The 16,300-nt window shown below is 45.4% G+C and overlaps 1 protein-coding gene and 1 long non-coding RNA gene across 2 annotated transcripts in view; one reads left to right on the forward strand and one right to left on the reverse strand.

The window, feature by feature from the left end:
* The window catches only part of ntm (neurotrimin), a 485,612-nt gene that overhangs the window by 252,804 nt on the left and 216,508 nt on the right, over positions 1-16,300 (forward strand). The gene's annotated exons all lie outside the window — the stretch shown is intronic.
* On the reverse strand, positions 11,628-13,411 carry LOC147249288 (uncharacterized). The gene is made up of 4 exons (XR_015119530.1): positions 13,391-13,411; positions 13,135-13,239; positions 12,003-12,074; positions 11,628-11,920 (listed from the first exon to the last, which is right to left on the reverse strand). It is a non-coding gene; the product is annotated as an uncharacterized LOC147249288 (long non-coding RNA).

The raw sequence follows: 16,300 nt of genomic DNA on the forward strand, positions 1-16,300 counted from the left end.
GGTCCGGCACTCGCAGGTCGGTGTTGAAGTGCTACATGTGAAGTGTTCAAAGTCAAGAGTCAAGTGTGTTCAGGATATATTCCAGATACAAGTATCAGTATCAGTTAGTGATCAGCTCCAACCGTGAGAGCCGCTCAGGTCTGAGACAGAGGGCCTGAGGGCAAACCCGCAGGAGGGCTCATCTTCAATAGGAAACAAGTTCTAAATCTGACGACTTCCAGGTATCAGTCCAAACACTTTCTCTGCTTGTGCTTGTGTGTGTGTGTGTGTGTGTGTGTGTGTGTGTGTGTGTGTGTGTGTGTGTGTGCTTGTGTGTGTGTGTGTGTGTGTCTTGCAGCAAATCAGTGTAAAAACTTTGTTTGTTTTCACTGCTTGTCAGCCCTCAGGCAATGACTTAAACATCCGTCCATCCATCCATCCATCCATTTTCTATACCACTTATTCATTACGGGTTGGGGGGTGGAGCCTATCCCAGCTGACATTGGGTGAGAGGCGGGGTTCACCCTGGGTGAGTCACCAATCAGGAGCAATAAGGGGCTCAGTATCTTGCTCAAGGACTCTTTGAGATGATCACTGGGGGAAGTGAGGATCGAACCAGCAACCCTTTGGTTGCTAGATGGCCACTCTGCCTTGCCGCCCTGCCAACTTAAAGTGTACAACACAAAATGTCTGTCATGTGTCTTTATACCAGGCAGTGACCCCTCCAGTGTGTCCCAGACACCGAGGAGGCTGCACAGGCACACGGCTCAGCCTCTGGCCTGCCCTGCTGTGATACATGGCCTCAGTAACAATGCATTTGCAGAAGAAAAGCGCTAAAATAAAGCCATGTTGTTGCTTCGATGGAACCTTGCCCTTAACTGGATTTATGTGCCGTTAAAAATAACCATCTTTGAACAAGCAGACATCCCACTCCATATTGGTGCTGTGGCCGGTGTGTCACGTGTGCTCTCGTCTCACAACCTGCGGCTCCCCTTCTGTCATTGTGTTTCCATTTAATTGCTGTTTGGAAAAGAAGTTTCCGAATAGCAGTGAATCCAACAGCTGGGTGACTTCGTTGACTACACCCGTCTTTTCAATCACTTGTTCACTCTTTTTTGAACCATGATGATGACCGCCGGCTCTCCTACTGCTGCTTGGTACAGCTGTGCATCACATGCCTTCACTCTCATCCTCTGTCCTTTTTGGTGGCATTCCCACAATTGGCCTGAAGTTTTCTTTATAAATGAATGGAAACACAACAGCCTTGAATTTCTTGATTCAATTATTCCTATCTCGCGCTGACACATCACCCAAACTTGCTCTCCACAGGAAGAAAAAGTGTCTGTGCAGGCCTAGTGTGCCCACGACCTGCAGACTGTGTGCACACCCAGGACAGCGTGCTGTAGGCAGGGTGGGATTACAGATGAAAGACAGCACATGTGGCATGAATATTCCCTCAGCATATTTTCTGGTCCAGTGTTGGGATGAAATCACTCTGCTGCTTTGTTCCTCTCTGTGTGATGCATCAGGTATAAGCAGGGCATTCCCTTTAATGACATCAAAACATATGGCTGAGACTCAGCTGGCTAAGTATCCTGCAGCACATCAGCCTGCCGCAGCTCCAGGGAATCCTCGTGGCTTCTCGGGGGAGCGCCAGCATATGCCTGACGATGCACTTTACTGCAACATTACCTGTGAGTCTGTGTTTGAGTGCATCTGCCAATGCACCAGGGCACCACAACAATGGCAAGCTGTTCTTTATTCTTGACCTCAAAGGTTGGATTTAAAAGTCACAAGCGGACGGTTGTGATCATTGAGAGGTTTGACATTTTGACCTCGAGAAATTGAGGTAAATAACTTCGTTCTTAGAGGTGAGATACACATCAAATTCAACCTTCAGCTTGTTAATATTGGACAAAATTACTAATTAATAACTACATGAATGTTTTTGATCAATCGCGTCTTTGCCAATGAAAGAAACCCTAGATTTGAAAGGATGTGCTTGGCAGGCTCCCCTGCATTGAGCTGCATCACAGTCACACAGTCAAGAGAATACCAAAAGGCCTAATTGAGAAGCTGCATTAACGCACCGTGCCAGCAACATCACTTCATGTTAATGTCACAGCGATGACGTGGCGAGTGTTGTGTGACTCAAGTGCCTCTTGATGGGTTTCTCTTTGTGGGAACCAGAGGAAGCATCTGATGGAAACATTATTTACATCCTCCTACATAACAGGATCTGATGACAGCAGGAAGCACCTTGTTTCATTCATGTTTGTTTGCACGAGGCAATGCTCTCTTGAAATATTACATTGACCTTTATGGAATTTGCAGTGATAATGTTCATTAACGAGGGGGGGGGGGGTTCGTGCAGATCCTGATAAAACTTTGATTTAAGAATGAGCCGCTGGCCTTGGTGGAGGTCTGTGCTCTCCAGGTGCCCTTGCTTATAAATCAGGAAAATATACTTTAATGAAACCACTACATCTCCTCAAAGTCTTAAGTTATGACATTTATGGTAAAACCTCACACAAGTGATACACAGGTGCGCTGACATGGAACCAGCTCCTAATAAATGCACTCGGGATAATGGCGTTCTGAGCTTTATCTCCTGTTATGGGGACCCTGAATGGAGGCCGTGAGAGTTCCCCTTCAAGAGGCCTTGAGAGCAGGGAACGTTTGTGAAACTAAAGTCTGAAAAGATGCACACTTGATACCACTAGTTACGACCTGGTGGCAGCATGTGACACCCAGGTAACCAAAGTTCTGCAGTCATGTTTCTCACACATCAGAAAACTCACCAAGATAAAATCATTCCTCTCCCCTCCAGGCTGAGAAAAGGTTATTCATGCTTTTATCACATGCAGACTTGACGACTGCAATGCACTTTACTGTGGCATCAGCAAACCTACCATCCGAAGACTGGAGTGAGTCCAACATGCTGCTGCCAGGCTTTGAACAGGCACTAAGAGGCCAGTCACTGGTTACCTGTGCGTGTTAAGAGTTTACTGCTTGTTTAAGCTTTGAATGGTCAGCCTCATGCTTGTATCTGTGACCTGGTTACTCCCTGTGAGCCTGATGGCTGCCTGAGGTCCTCCAGCAGGGCCCTCCTTGAGGTTCCAGAAACTCGCCTGGTCACTAAGGGGAACCGGGCCTTTTCTGTACGAGCCCCTTAACTGTGGAACTCCCTGCCTGGAGACCTCAGGGAAAGGGAATTAAAGGTTAAAATCCCTTCAATTGTTTGGCTTTTTCTTAATTGTTGATATTTTTAGTTTTTACCATGGTTTTATTGTTGACCTTGTATTTTATCTGTTTTGTTGTTAAGCACTTTGTAACTTGTTTTTGAAAAGTGCCGTCTAAATAAGGTTCTCATTATTATGATATGTTCTGAAAGTATAGACACCAAATATAACTGCTCTACCAGATAATGGGACTGGTGTTATCATTGTTATTGTTATACCATTATTATATCATTCCTCCCAAGGAGCAAACCTGGTAGCCAACTGAATTAAAAAAATAAATGAATCAGCAGCTTATCGTCACCCACCCAGCCTATAGAAACTGTGTCTGCCCTGAGGCTGTATAAGCCTGCACCCAAATCTGGAGGAGTAACTTATAGCAACTGAGTTAAAATTAAAACCACTGCTCCAGCAAATCAACCCAATACAACTATTAAATGTGGTTTGCTAAATGTTAGATCTGTCCCATCCAAGTCTCTCCTAGTGAACGATTTAATTACTATTTATCAGATTGGTGTATCAGCACTCACTGAAACCTGGAAGCAGCAAGATGAGTATGTTAGTTTAAATGAATCTTCCCCTCCTGGTTACATTAACTACCATGTACCTCATAACACTGGCAGAGGAGGAGGAGCAGCTGCAATTCATCAGTCAAATTTGCTTATTAACCCTCGACCTAATTGTTCATTAACTCATTTGAGAGCCTTATTGTCAGCTTTTCCCACCCAGACTGGAAAGCAGAGAAACCACTCTTAGTTGCTGTGGTGTACCGTCCTCCTGCACCTTATTCTGAGTTCTTAGAAGAATTCCCTGACTTTCTGTCTAACTTGGCATTGAACTCAGACAAAGTCATTATAGTGGGTGACTTTAACATCCATGTGGACGTCAATGATGATTGTCTGGCCACTGCGTTTAAGTCGCTTCTTGATTCTGTTGGCTTCTGTCAGAGGGTAAACAAACCCACTCACACTTTTAATCACATCCTTGATTTAGTACTCACTGATGGAATAGAAGCTGACCTCATCATAGTTCTTCCTCAGAACCCTGTCTTGTCTGATCACTCCTGAATTACATTTGAATTTACTTTAACAAATTATAACCTACCTGGGAAAAAATCCCGCTTCAGTAGATGTCTATCTGACACTGCTGTTTCTAGATTTAGGAGCTTATTCCAGCAGAGCTTGCTGCCACATCTTGTAGTAATATAATGGGCAGTTATGCTGATTTCACCCCCAAGCAGGTAGACTATCTTGTGGACAGCACTGCAGCACCACTCCTTGGGATTCTTGATGCCGTCGCTCCCCTGAAAAAGAAGGTTATCAACCCAAAAGAATAGTTCCCTGGTACAGCCCAGAGCTGCGTGACTTGAAACAGAAGACCAGACAACTGGAAAGGAAGACACATTCCAGCCAGCACGAGGAAGACCACCAAGCCTGGAATTATTAATATATAAAAAAGAACTCCGTAATGCTAGAAGCGCTTACTACTCGTCCCTGATAGACAAGAATAAGAACAACCCCAGGTTCCTCTTCAGCATCGTGGGCAGGCTCACCAAGAACCATAGTGCTGTTGAGCCATGCATCCCCCCAACTCTCAGCAGTAACGACTTCCTATCTTTCTTTACTGAAAAGATTGTGAATATGAGAACAAAGATTACCAGTAATGGAGGACAGACTACAGTCCCCATAGAAGCACCTCCCAGACTTGGTGCATACTTGGACAGCTTCTCCCCCATCGACCTGTCAGAATTAACTTCTGCAGTCGGTTCCTCCAAGTCAGCCACTTGTCTGCTGGATCCCATCCCAACAAGCCTCCTTAAGGATGCCTTCCCTCTAGTCAACACTTCTATGTTGAACCAAATGAATCTTTCCTTAGTCACAGGTTATGTGCCACAGGCCTTTAAGGTGGCTGTCATCAACCCTTTACTTAAAAACCTTCTCTTGACCCAGATGTGTTAGCCAACTATAGGCCGATATCCAACCTCCCCTACATCTCCAAGATCCTTGAGAAGGTTGTCCTGGAGCAGTTACATGAACATCTGCACAGCAACGAGCTCTTTGAAGCCTTCCAGTCTGGATTCAGGGAACACCATAGCACTGAAACAGCACTGGTCCGAGTCTCTAATGATCTTCTTATAGCTTCAGACAGAGGTCTTGTCTCTGTGCTTGTCCTTTTGGACCTCAGTGCTGCATTTGACACCATCGACCACAGCATCCTGCTACAAAGACTAGACCATGACACTGGGATTAAAGGAACTGCCCTAAAATGGTTTAAGTCCAACTTATCTGACAGGTTTCAGTTTGTTAATGTTAAGAATGACCATTCGGAGTATAGCAGAGTTACATATGGTGGACCACAGGGTTCAGTTCTAGGACCGATTCTCTTCACTCTTTCCATGCTCCCATTAGGTGACATAATCCAGAAGCACTCGATCAACTTCCACTGTGATGAGGACGACACACAACTTTACTTGTCGATGGAGCCAGACGACACAAGCCATCTTACTCATCTGCAAGACTGCCTGAAAGACATGAAATCCTGGATGTCCTCTAACTTCTTAATGCTCAATTCAGATAAAACTGAGGTAATCATTTTTGGACCTAAACACCACAGGGACACACTCTTGAATCGGATCTCTACTCTAGATGGCATCACCCTAACTCCGAGTACAACTGCAAGGAACCTTGGGGTCATTTTTGACCAGGACCTTTCCTTCAGCTCCCACATAAAGCATGTGACCAGGACCGCCTTCTTCCATCTGCGAAGTATCGCTAAGATTAGGAAGATCCTTTCCCAGAGTGATGCTGAAAAACTGGTGCATGGATTTATCACTTCTAGGCTGGACTACTGCAACTCTCTCCTGTCAGGATGTCCTAAATACTCCCTAAAGAGTCTCCAGCAGGTCCAGAACGCTGCAGCGAGGGTTTTGACGGGAGTTAAGAAGAGAGAACACATCTCTCCACTTTAGCTTCTCTCCTTCCTGTAGGATCTAGAATCCACTTCAAAGTCCTTCTGCTGACTTATAAGGCTCTCAATGATAAAGCTCCATCCTATTTGAAAGAACTCATTAGTCCCTACTGTCCGACCAGAGCACTCCGCTCCCACGATGCAGGTCTGTTAGTGACTCCCAGTATCAATAAAAACAGACTGGGAGGTAGAGCCTTCAGGTACCGGTTCCTCTACTGTGGAACCAGCATCTCTCCATGGGTCAGAGAGGCAGACACTCTGACTACGTTTAAGTCCAGGCTTAAGACCTTCCTTTATGACAGAGCCTTCAGTTAGGACTGGTTCAGGTAGGTCTGAACCATTGATAGCTATGCTGCTACAGGCTGAGACTGCTGGGGGACACATCAGGTTACATGGAGCCCTTCCCTCCTCTCCTCTCCTCTCCCCCTCTCTCCTCCTCTCCTCCCTGCACATTTTTGGAACTGTCATTACCACTACTTGTTGCACTTTGTAGTTTGGCCTTGGTGTCTCGCAGTCTCTCTGTGTTTCCACAGATCCACCAGAGCCCCAACCGCCGCCTGCATCGCCCCCCCCCCCCCATTCCCTACTGTTACACCGGCCTGCGCTCCCCTTCCATGAACCAGTCTACCATCCAGTCCCCCATCAAGCTGGCTTGCTCTCCCTGCCTCCCCTACCAGATGCTTCCTTCTTCAGCTGTTATTAACATTTCCATGTTTCCCACATTCTGTGTTATAAACTGTTTTCTTGTCTGTAACAACATCTACTGCTCGTCTGTCCGTCCTGGATGAGGGATCCCTCCTCTGTTGCTCACCCTGAGGTTTCTCAGATTTTTCCCTGTTAAAAGGGTTTTCTATGGAGTTTTTCCTCAGTCGATGTGAGGGTCTAAGGACAGAGGATGTTGTTATGATGCCATGAAGCCCTTTGAGACAAACTGTTTGTGAAAACGGGCTATACAAATAAAATTGCCTTGCCTTGCCTTATTTTATAATAATGTAATTTTACAGTAGTTGAGTCAAAAGTACAAGCTTGACAGTTACACTCTTACAAAATGTATCCGTAAATACAGATGTCAAGTAAAGGTATTTTGTTAGTGTCCAAAACTGCTGCTGAGGATGATGATGACGATACTCCATGCATCCATTTTCTATACCGCCTATCCTGTTAAGGGTTGTGTGGGGGGTTGGAGCCTATCCCAGCTGACATTGGGTGAGAGGCGAGGTTCACCTGGATGTGTCACCAGCCCACCATCAGGAGCAATTGGGGGCTCAGTATCTTGATGATGATCATAATTATTATTATTATAATAATTATTATTATTTTACAGTTTACACTGGAGCTGTTAGGAGCTCATCAATTTGATGGAATAAACCCAGTTTAGATTTCTTGTTCCGTGTGTCAGTCTCGGTGTAATAAAAAACATTGTTGCGTCCTGCTGGTCAAAAAGAACACATTTGGTGAGCGCGTGGAATGGAGTCACGGACGTTTTGATGAGGACGTTGTGTGGAGATGCGGTCACATGAGATGCATGCAGAGACTGCAGCACGAGCCTTTGATGCCTGGGCGACCTGTCAGCTTCCCTCAGCATGAGAAGGTGGACTCTGCACGCAGCAGATGCCAAGGCTCGTGCAGTGGAACTTATTTCATGTTAGAAATAGAAAAAACACCCAAACAAAGTGATGAGATGGACTCTGTGTGTTCTGGCAGCTAACTCCATGGCCCACTGTGGCTTATTTGGCCATCAGTAGCCCATGTCGTGGATCAAAAAATTTTAAAACCAAGTTTTTAAAAACTTTAATCTGTTTGTCCAAATCCTGATTAACCACAACACTCAAGATTGAATCTCTCCTGTGTGAATCCTGGATGGAAGCTACGGTGATGGTAGCAACAATAAAAAGAACCGAGACATTACAGCTTTACTCAACCTGGCATCCAAGTCCAAGCTGACCTGACGATCACAGTTATATGGCGAAGTTCAGTGTGTTGGAATACAGCAGTTTCCTCCAGCGTCAACCGCTCACTGAGTACGGGGAGGGAACGTAACGCTCACACATCAACACAATCTTCCCTCTCTGTCCTCAGCAAAGTGCAATTGATGCCGACGGTTGGACCATAATTACCACGCTCAGCAGGTTGGGTTTCTGAAATTAGTCACACCGTTGCTCTGTGTTGTTTCCAGTGCTGAAAGGGCCTGTAGGTGGACCGACTGCAACATTTTCTGAACAGCGTTCAGTTCTTTGAACAAGTGTGAAATCACTAAAATTGCTCATGTGTTGGTCTCAACACGGCGCTTGAATGGGGAGCAATTGTTCTCTTAAGTAATGCAGAACTAAGTGAATTCCTAAGATCCTTCAGTTTGACAGCGGTTGCTGCCCAGAAAGATTCCTGGATATGCTTCTTGGCCTGGGATTAGCTACCAAACTGAGCTGACAGGATTTGAGGTCTTTTCATAAAGTAGCTTGCTTTGCAGTGGCATTGTGTCGTTCCTTCCAGTGTGTTGGATGACAATGACTGTCTTGCTGTGGCAGGAGACAGATATGCACACGGAGGCTGGAATCATGGCAGCGCGGTGACATCAAACAGCTCCTTCTAGAGACTTCCACGAAGGTTCCTGTTCCTTTAAGTCAGTACTTTCCCAGGAAACGACCATCGTTTATTAATTACTCACCCTGAGAGGTCTTGAGGACACGAAGTGCTCTTTTTTTGTTTTGTTGTGTTCTTCTTGGTGAATCCAGATGTCACTTAACACAGCTACCGGAGGCCAAAGGTCACCAAGAGTCGAACCAGACATGGAACTGACACTCCCATGCTGCTCTGAAGCACACGTATGTTCTTTCCTGCAGTGTTTGTTTTTCTTTGGACACTTGACGTTCAGGTTTGAATGAAGGTTGTTGTCAGTTCTCACTAGTTCCTCTTTGAGGTGCCGCTAGCTTTGTTGCTCACAGAGGAAAGGCCTGTATCAACACCTGATGCGATCCAGCATCGATTCAAATGCATTGCCATGGAGGCATGCTTCTAGCCGTTGCAGCTTTGTGCAGCAGCGTGGTTCTACAAGGAAGTTCTCCAACACAACAAGCGGTTACAGGTGGCTGCAGTGTTCTGGAACTGTACTGTGAAACCACTTAAGTTATTTAAAAGATGTACTTTTGATTACTTAAGTTTATTAAAATAATAATCAATAGAATACTTTAAAACCCCCAAAAGTGTGGAATAACTGTCAAATACTCACTTAAAAGGTGCCTTTAGCTCACAGAGCTGTTTTTCCCTCCCGCATCACTTCTTTGAGTCTCCAGATGCAGAAAGAGCCAGCCATGTACATGCAGCTTGACACTGACTGTGGCAGACCAATGAAAGTCTGTTTTCAGTTTGAATCAAAGTGTCTGTGGATCGCCAAGCACGTGGGTGGACACAGAGGAGGGTGTGGATGATACTTGAGGGGTGAAGAAAGACTTGAATGTTGGTTAGCTTCCGTTAGCGCAGTAACGAGCCAGCAGGATCTATGGGCAGCGGCCACTACATGACTGTAGAGGTCTGAATCTGCATGGTGCAGGAGACTGTGTTCACCTAACCGTGAGTCATTATCAACATCATTTTGGGTGGAGCAAGTAAGAGACGGTGAGGCAGAGCAGATGAGAAGATGTGCTCAGCCCACCAGCACACAGCCATCCAGTCGACTTCCCTTCATGAATATCCACTCATCTTCCTGTGCTCCCACAGATTATGCATTGCGTCTTAATTGATCCCTCTGGGGTGGGATTCTCACAGTGCGGGGAGTGCTAGGTACACAATGGTGAAAACCTCAATCCCGGGATTTTTGAGCAAACAGCATTTTGAATACCTTGCTTCAGGCAGCACTCACGGGTGTTTCCACACTGCCCAGGCCGCTAATGGAGGGCGGAATTTATTGTGTGTTTGTTTTATTCGTGCAGAATGGAGAGTGATGGAAAACGAACATTGATTTTTATTTTTTTTTATATTCTGCATAGAAAAGGGTTTTGTTTTGGATTTAATTGAGTGTTTGTGCAAATTAACACTGATATTATTTGGACATGAGCAGATAATGAGCCCTGGAACTAAATATATCATTTTTCTAACGACTCACATCTTCCCTGCATTTAGTGATTTGCCCCATGCTTTATGTCAGCGCTTCAATTCTCTGAGTAATAGGAGGAGAACACTCTTTCATTAGTCGTTATCATTATTGTTCTTATTGTGTTGGTTTCGGTTCAGCTTTGTTATTTCTTTACACCATTGGTGACCCTCTCACACGTGCCTGCTGATGGTACAGTGGGATTTTTGGTGGGTTTTTTTGTTTTTGTCAGCAGCTTCAGGATCTAGTAACTGAGCTCTGGAATCATCCCAGAGACACAGCACACTGAGGTCCCCTAAACTCTCCATCGCTCCCCTCTGACTTTCTATTGCAGCAGTTTTGCAGGTGAAACATCAGCAGGAGGATGTTGATGATGAACTGTGGAACACTCAGTGTGGTGTAAGTGTCAGGATAGCTTGACAAACGGCTTCTTCATTTCCGATACCGAACCCTTGTACGTGCGTCTACATGACAACATCCAGAACTGGCGACTATAATTCGTCCTCTCTAAAATACCAACAACCACAGAGTCTTCAGTTGCCAGAATCCTTTCTAGATCTGAGAAGTTTGATCCCATAATGCCGGTGCTAATGTTTCTACACTGGCTGACGGCAGGCAGCCGGCAGGCTTTCAGCAGGGAGGATAAGATTTAAGTGGCTAAATCTGTACACTTTGGTGAGAGCCTGAAAAAAATGGATCTGTGTGGCTGATGTGAGATTTCTACATGGGGAAGCTGGTCCAGTCGGCTTCGTCCCTGCACAACTTCAGAGTAGAACACACGAGGGCTCGTCTGTCGTCCCAATTTCTGTTGCCTAAGAGCTCTAGAGAGAGGAAATGAGGCTCTAGGTTCCGCTGTGTGGAACTGGGTGATGAGATCCGGGCCATTTTGGGGGCACACGGTTGCTTCCTGCTACAACTTTTCCCTCTTGAGGTATAAAGTTGTGCAGAAGTGGTTGGACCTTGTTAAGGCTGGAAATACCATCCCACAAATCATGCCATTACAATGCTATATAGCAAAAAGTACCTGGACAAATTTCTTAAAATAGCTTTATGATCTTGATGAAATTCTCTTCATGTGAGTGGCTCTTCATCCAGTTGTGTGTGAGACCCGACTGTTACGACCTGATGGATTTTTCACTTCTCTCCTGCTGATCTGCAGGGTTACAGTTTTTAACCTGGACAAACATTAGTTGCCAAAGTTGACTTGCTTGCTTCACGTCTTGCGCTCAGTTTGTTAATGTATTGTATTTTTTTCCATTCGGACTCCTCATGATTACATGTATAGTTTTGTAATCCACCATAGGGTTTTTGCTGTTGTGTGATCAGAGTGTGTGCGGAGGGGGCTCATTCCTGCGTGCTTTTGTGTGTGTGTGGGTGTGTGTGTGCCCTTGTCCCTCAGCATGACTCACCATTAGAGTCCTCTTGTCCCTCTGGGGTAACAAATGTCCTCATCCTGGTCCCCAGACTCTTCCAGAGCAGATGATCCTCATTAATGGCATGTGGATGGAGGGTGTGTGGATGGAGGGTGTGTGTCTGGGCAGCGTCTCCTGTCCTTCCTCCACTCTGAGAAGCCCACTCTGATAAATCCTTGTGTAAAGATCCAGTGTGGACTCTGTCCTCATCCGCAATGACGCCTGATTCTTCTTTCCTGGTTGTAAATGGCATTGATCAGGTGCTTCCAACAAGACAGACGTAACGACTGACTTGTGAGTCGTGATGAGTGGTGTTACCAGCTGACACGAGAGACTGGCACCCGGGACCAGAGTCTCCACCCAGGACCGTGTCATCCATGTTTACTCCTGCTGTGAACAGATGAGTGCATGGGTGGCCGCAAGGTGAGCTGTGAGAGTGCCTCTCTGAAGGAGTCAGAGGTCAGATAAAGCCAGGTAAGCGATGCTAACGTTAGCAACAAATGAGTGCGTGATATTGTTTAACAGGGCTTCATTTGCCATCAATCCTGATGGCAGCAGGTGGACTCTTGAAGCTGAAAGTGGATTTAACCACGTTGACTCAATGGCCTAAAGGGCAAGATGGGAGCAGATGGACCGATGAAGGCACTGGAGAGAGCCATGCTCTGGTTTGACAACTTGTACGAACCATAATACGTTACTGTCAATCATTGCCACTGTAGGTGTGCTGCTCAGGCCTTGTTTGGACCAGTGAAGATCCCTGTGTCCATGGCCAGGTACTGTCGGCAGTCAGACTGCCGCTTCCCCTCAGCTACAATGTTCGAGCTGCCGTTCCCCAGCCGCTTCATGTATTCCCCTCTCTTATATAGTTTATGAAATTTTCATAAGCTCATTCAGGGAGTTATTACCTGCCTTCGTTTCCTCATCTCACTTGAACGGTCTTGAAGTCTTTGCTGACAGCGAACAAGATCTACAGCCATGTTTTATCAGATGAAAGGTGCGCCTTGATGAAAAAGCAGTTCAGGACAGATCAAGGCACTCTACCTTTAAATACCAGCAAATGACAAGCCAGCTATTTTCTCAGCACCTCCCGCTGTTTAAACACAATCCTGCGGCTCACTCACTGATAGCACACACAGATCACATCTCCTCTGTATTGTGTGATCGGCGTGTGGATGACACCTCATGGTAACCGACTCACTCGCTTCTCCTGTGGTAGATCAATTTAGAGTGATAACATCATGATGCAGAATCAGAATTCCTCTGGAATTCAAAGTCGAGGAATGTTTGGCAGCAAAAGGTTCATCTATGAGCTGTTTATCTCCTATAGTAATTAATGTTACTCTAAAAGTAACTGATTACATTTTGGGACTTCTGTCATCTTCATGACAACGTTAGCTTTGTTTCGTTAGCTCTCGTCATTCCTCCAGGACATAAGAGTTTAATTAGTTACCTAAAGGAAAGATGGTGACTCCAGAGCCGGTCCCGACAGCTTCTCCTCCACCTCGCTCTCAGCTTCAAGTGTGTTCTTCTCCTCCTCGTCAAATTTTAAGTTGAGCTTGCGGTTGACAGACACAAAATCACCCACAAACATGGAGCATTTCACCAAGACACTCTTCCTTTGGGCTCAAACAAGCATATTTTTGATGAAACACAGAGGTCGGCACTGACGACTGAAGCCCCCCCACCCCAGCTGCTTCTTACGTTACCTGTAGAGCAGTACTTCTCAAATAGTGTGTGAGTGTGTGGGGGGGGACTTATAGTGAACGTGTGTCTTTATTCATGCATGAATGATAAACAAGCCTCCGGTCACTAGGTGGCAGCAGTAGTCAAACTAACCAACAGGCTGGCTGTTAAACCCAGTAGCAGAAGTACATTGCACCAGTACACCGGCGAGGAGAGCTGATGGAGGAGGAGAGATGGAGAAGTTTCTGACAGGAATGAAAAACAGAGGAGGCGTCAGAGGCAAGGAAAGCAAAGTAACCAGCAATTAAAAGACCAGGAAATATGACAAAGTCTACATAGCCCCGGGATTTACCTTGAATACAGAAATGAGGACAGACCTGTGTGTTTTATGCCTAAAAACTCTGGCAGGGGACAGCAGGAACCCAAACAAATTGAGACCGCACCTGGACACCTTCCACCCCAGTTACATCGATACGCCACTGGACTTTTTTCATGAAAATTTGATGAGCATCGCCAACAGGCCAGCCAGTTTGTCATCAATAAATGAAGTAACGTTGTTTGCCTCAAACAAAGTTGCCCACCACATCATAAGGTGCAAAAAACCTCGAACAATAGCCGGTGAGCTAATCCTCCTGGCAGCATTGGACGTGGTCCCAATCAGGCTAGGTGAGAAAAGTGCTGAGACACTGAACTGTGTCCCTTGGTCGGGAGATGGGATATTTGAGTCTTCATCCCTTCTGATGAGCTCAAATATCAGTAATACTGTGAGTCTCCATGTTCTCCCTGTTCCTGCTGGGTTCTCTCTGGTACTCCAGCTTCCTCCCACAGTCCAAAGACATCAAGAGGGGACCAGGTTAATCCAGACTCTAAATTGACCGTAGGCGTGGCTGGGAGAGCCAATGGTTGTCTGTCTCTATGTGTTGGCCCTGCCATGGACTGGTGACCTGTCCAGGGGGAAGGCTGCTGGGATAGGCTCCACCCCCACCACCCTCAACAGGAGAAGATGGATGGATGGAGGAATGATGGATGGATAGACAGATGGAAGGATGGATGGATAGACAGATGGAAGGATGGATGGATGGATAAGCATTATTGTTTTTTGCACACACAAAAACAAATGTTACAAGTCATATATCTTTTTGAAAAGGAATAAGCTGATGAAGTGACCAATGTTTACAGTTCAAAAAGTTCCGATTGTTACTGTGTCAAGTCTAGAAAAATGCACATCCCAGTGAATCATTTGCTGTTTTTCTCTGTTCTGAGAATCACACTAACAAATTGTTACAGACTGAGTTAAAAAAAAAAAAAAACTCAACTTGGAAATTGTTTTAAGTTGTTGCAGATGTTAGCTCACTTTATTCATGTATTTTGATAGGCAGGTCATTGTATGCAGAATGCCAGTGCCAGTGCAACTCATACAGTGGTTTGTACCGATAAATAAATTAATATGATCAGGTTGTCAGTCGTATTTCAATGAAGGGGGGCATGGACATATTTCTGTCCCCTGGGGGGCATGACAGAGAATAGCTGAGAAGCACTGCTGCCGAGTATTGAATTATTCCCCTAAAACTACGTTCTTCATGTCTTCAATCAGCAGCCTCCAGCATCCCTACCATCCATTCACTGCTTACTCCACCTCCATCAGGAGAGTTGTTTCCTCTGTTTGCCGATGTCACGTGGCGTCCTGCTTCCACATGGACATAATTACTGTGACATCATCGGTCACTAACACAAGCTCATTTTCGCCACTTACATTCACTTGTTTGTGTTTTGATTTGACTGACACGGTCAATATAAAGGCCGCATTCGTGGCCTGTCAGGGTGGAGACTCCACCGCCTCCACCTTGTCTTGGAATTTCAAATAATCTGATGACTAATTAATGAAGTATATTAGAAAGCCTCTGTATGCGCGGCTGCTGAACAGCCCACGTTCCTGATGCTGATGGGATGCATCTGTGTGTTTCAGGTGGAAAGTGAAGCCAAAGTAAAGTAGAGTCCAATGTAGAAAGTTGGTGGGATTGTTAGTTTGTGATTTTTAAACTAATGGGGTCACAAAGATAGTGGTATAAAGCAGCTCTCTGCAATAGAGACTTTTGTATTCACATTTTTGAAAGCACTGTCTGAATAAATGTATTCATGTTTGATGAAAAAGGTGCACAAAGTGTCAATTTGAAAGCGACTACGTTTCATCTCTGCGCATATCCACAACACTGCAGAGAGAAAACATCCAAGGTGAACATCTATTCATCCAAGATGTTCTGTAATGAAAATGTGATTTTGTGTTCCGTTTGAGTGCTCAGACTTTGACTTTCTCTATTTGTCACTTGGATTTTCATCACAAATGAAATTTCGGTACTGTGGCTCAGGCACCGCAGGAATTAGATAATGAGCTCATATTCATCTTTAATTGTTGGCTCATAAAAATCTTTAACAAATTTTCCATGAATAGACGACTTGACCAAGTGTAGCCAGTGAACCCAACAGATGTAAAGGGGGAGGCGAGAGCTGCCATACAAGCCAGCCAGGAGCCGGAGACCCAGAAGAGCCCCGAACAGCACACGAGTGCTTGACCAGCACTCACCTGCTACCTGAGCTTGACCACAGTTACAAGTCAGCCAAAGGTGGCAGCTGGCGTGGCGACACGTGGAAAGGCAGGGCGAGGGAACGAGGACGACAGTTAAACAGGAATAAATATGATTTCATATTAATGTGTCATAAATCATTTTAATGTCCACAGGCAGCAGTTTTCTTGACATCTCCCTGCTTTCTGCTTATTTCCATTAATCCTCATTTCACAGCCTGAAAAAACATCCAGGATGCCTCGACTGCCATCTGTTCAGATTGGCTAATAAAAGCAACACCATCAAACTGTTAAATTATGCTATTTTATGATTATGATGGGAGACTGTATAATCATCGCTGTAGACGGCCCT

This window comes from Aulostomus chinensis, chromosome 15 (genome assembly GCF_037954235.1).
Source record: "Aulostomus chinensis isolate RoL2024-O1b breed Wild chromosome 15, RoL_Achi_v1.0, whole genome shotgun sequence".
In the NCBI taxonomy this organism is placed as follows: Eukaryota; Metazoa; Chordata; class Actinopteri; order Syngnathiformes; family Aulostomidae; genus Aulostomus; species Aulostomus chinensis.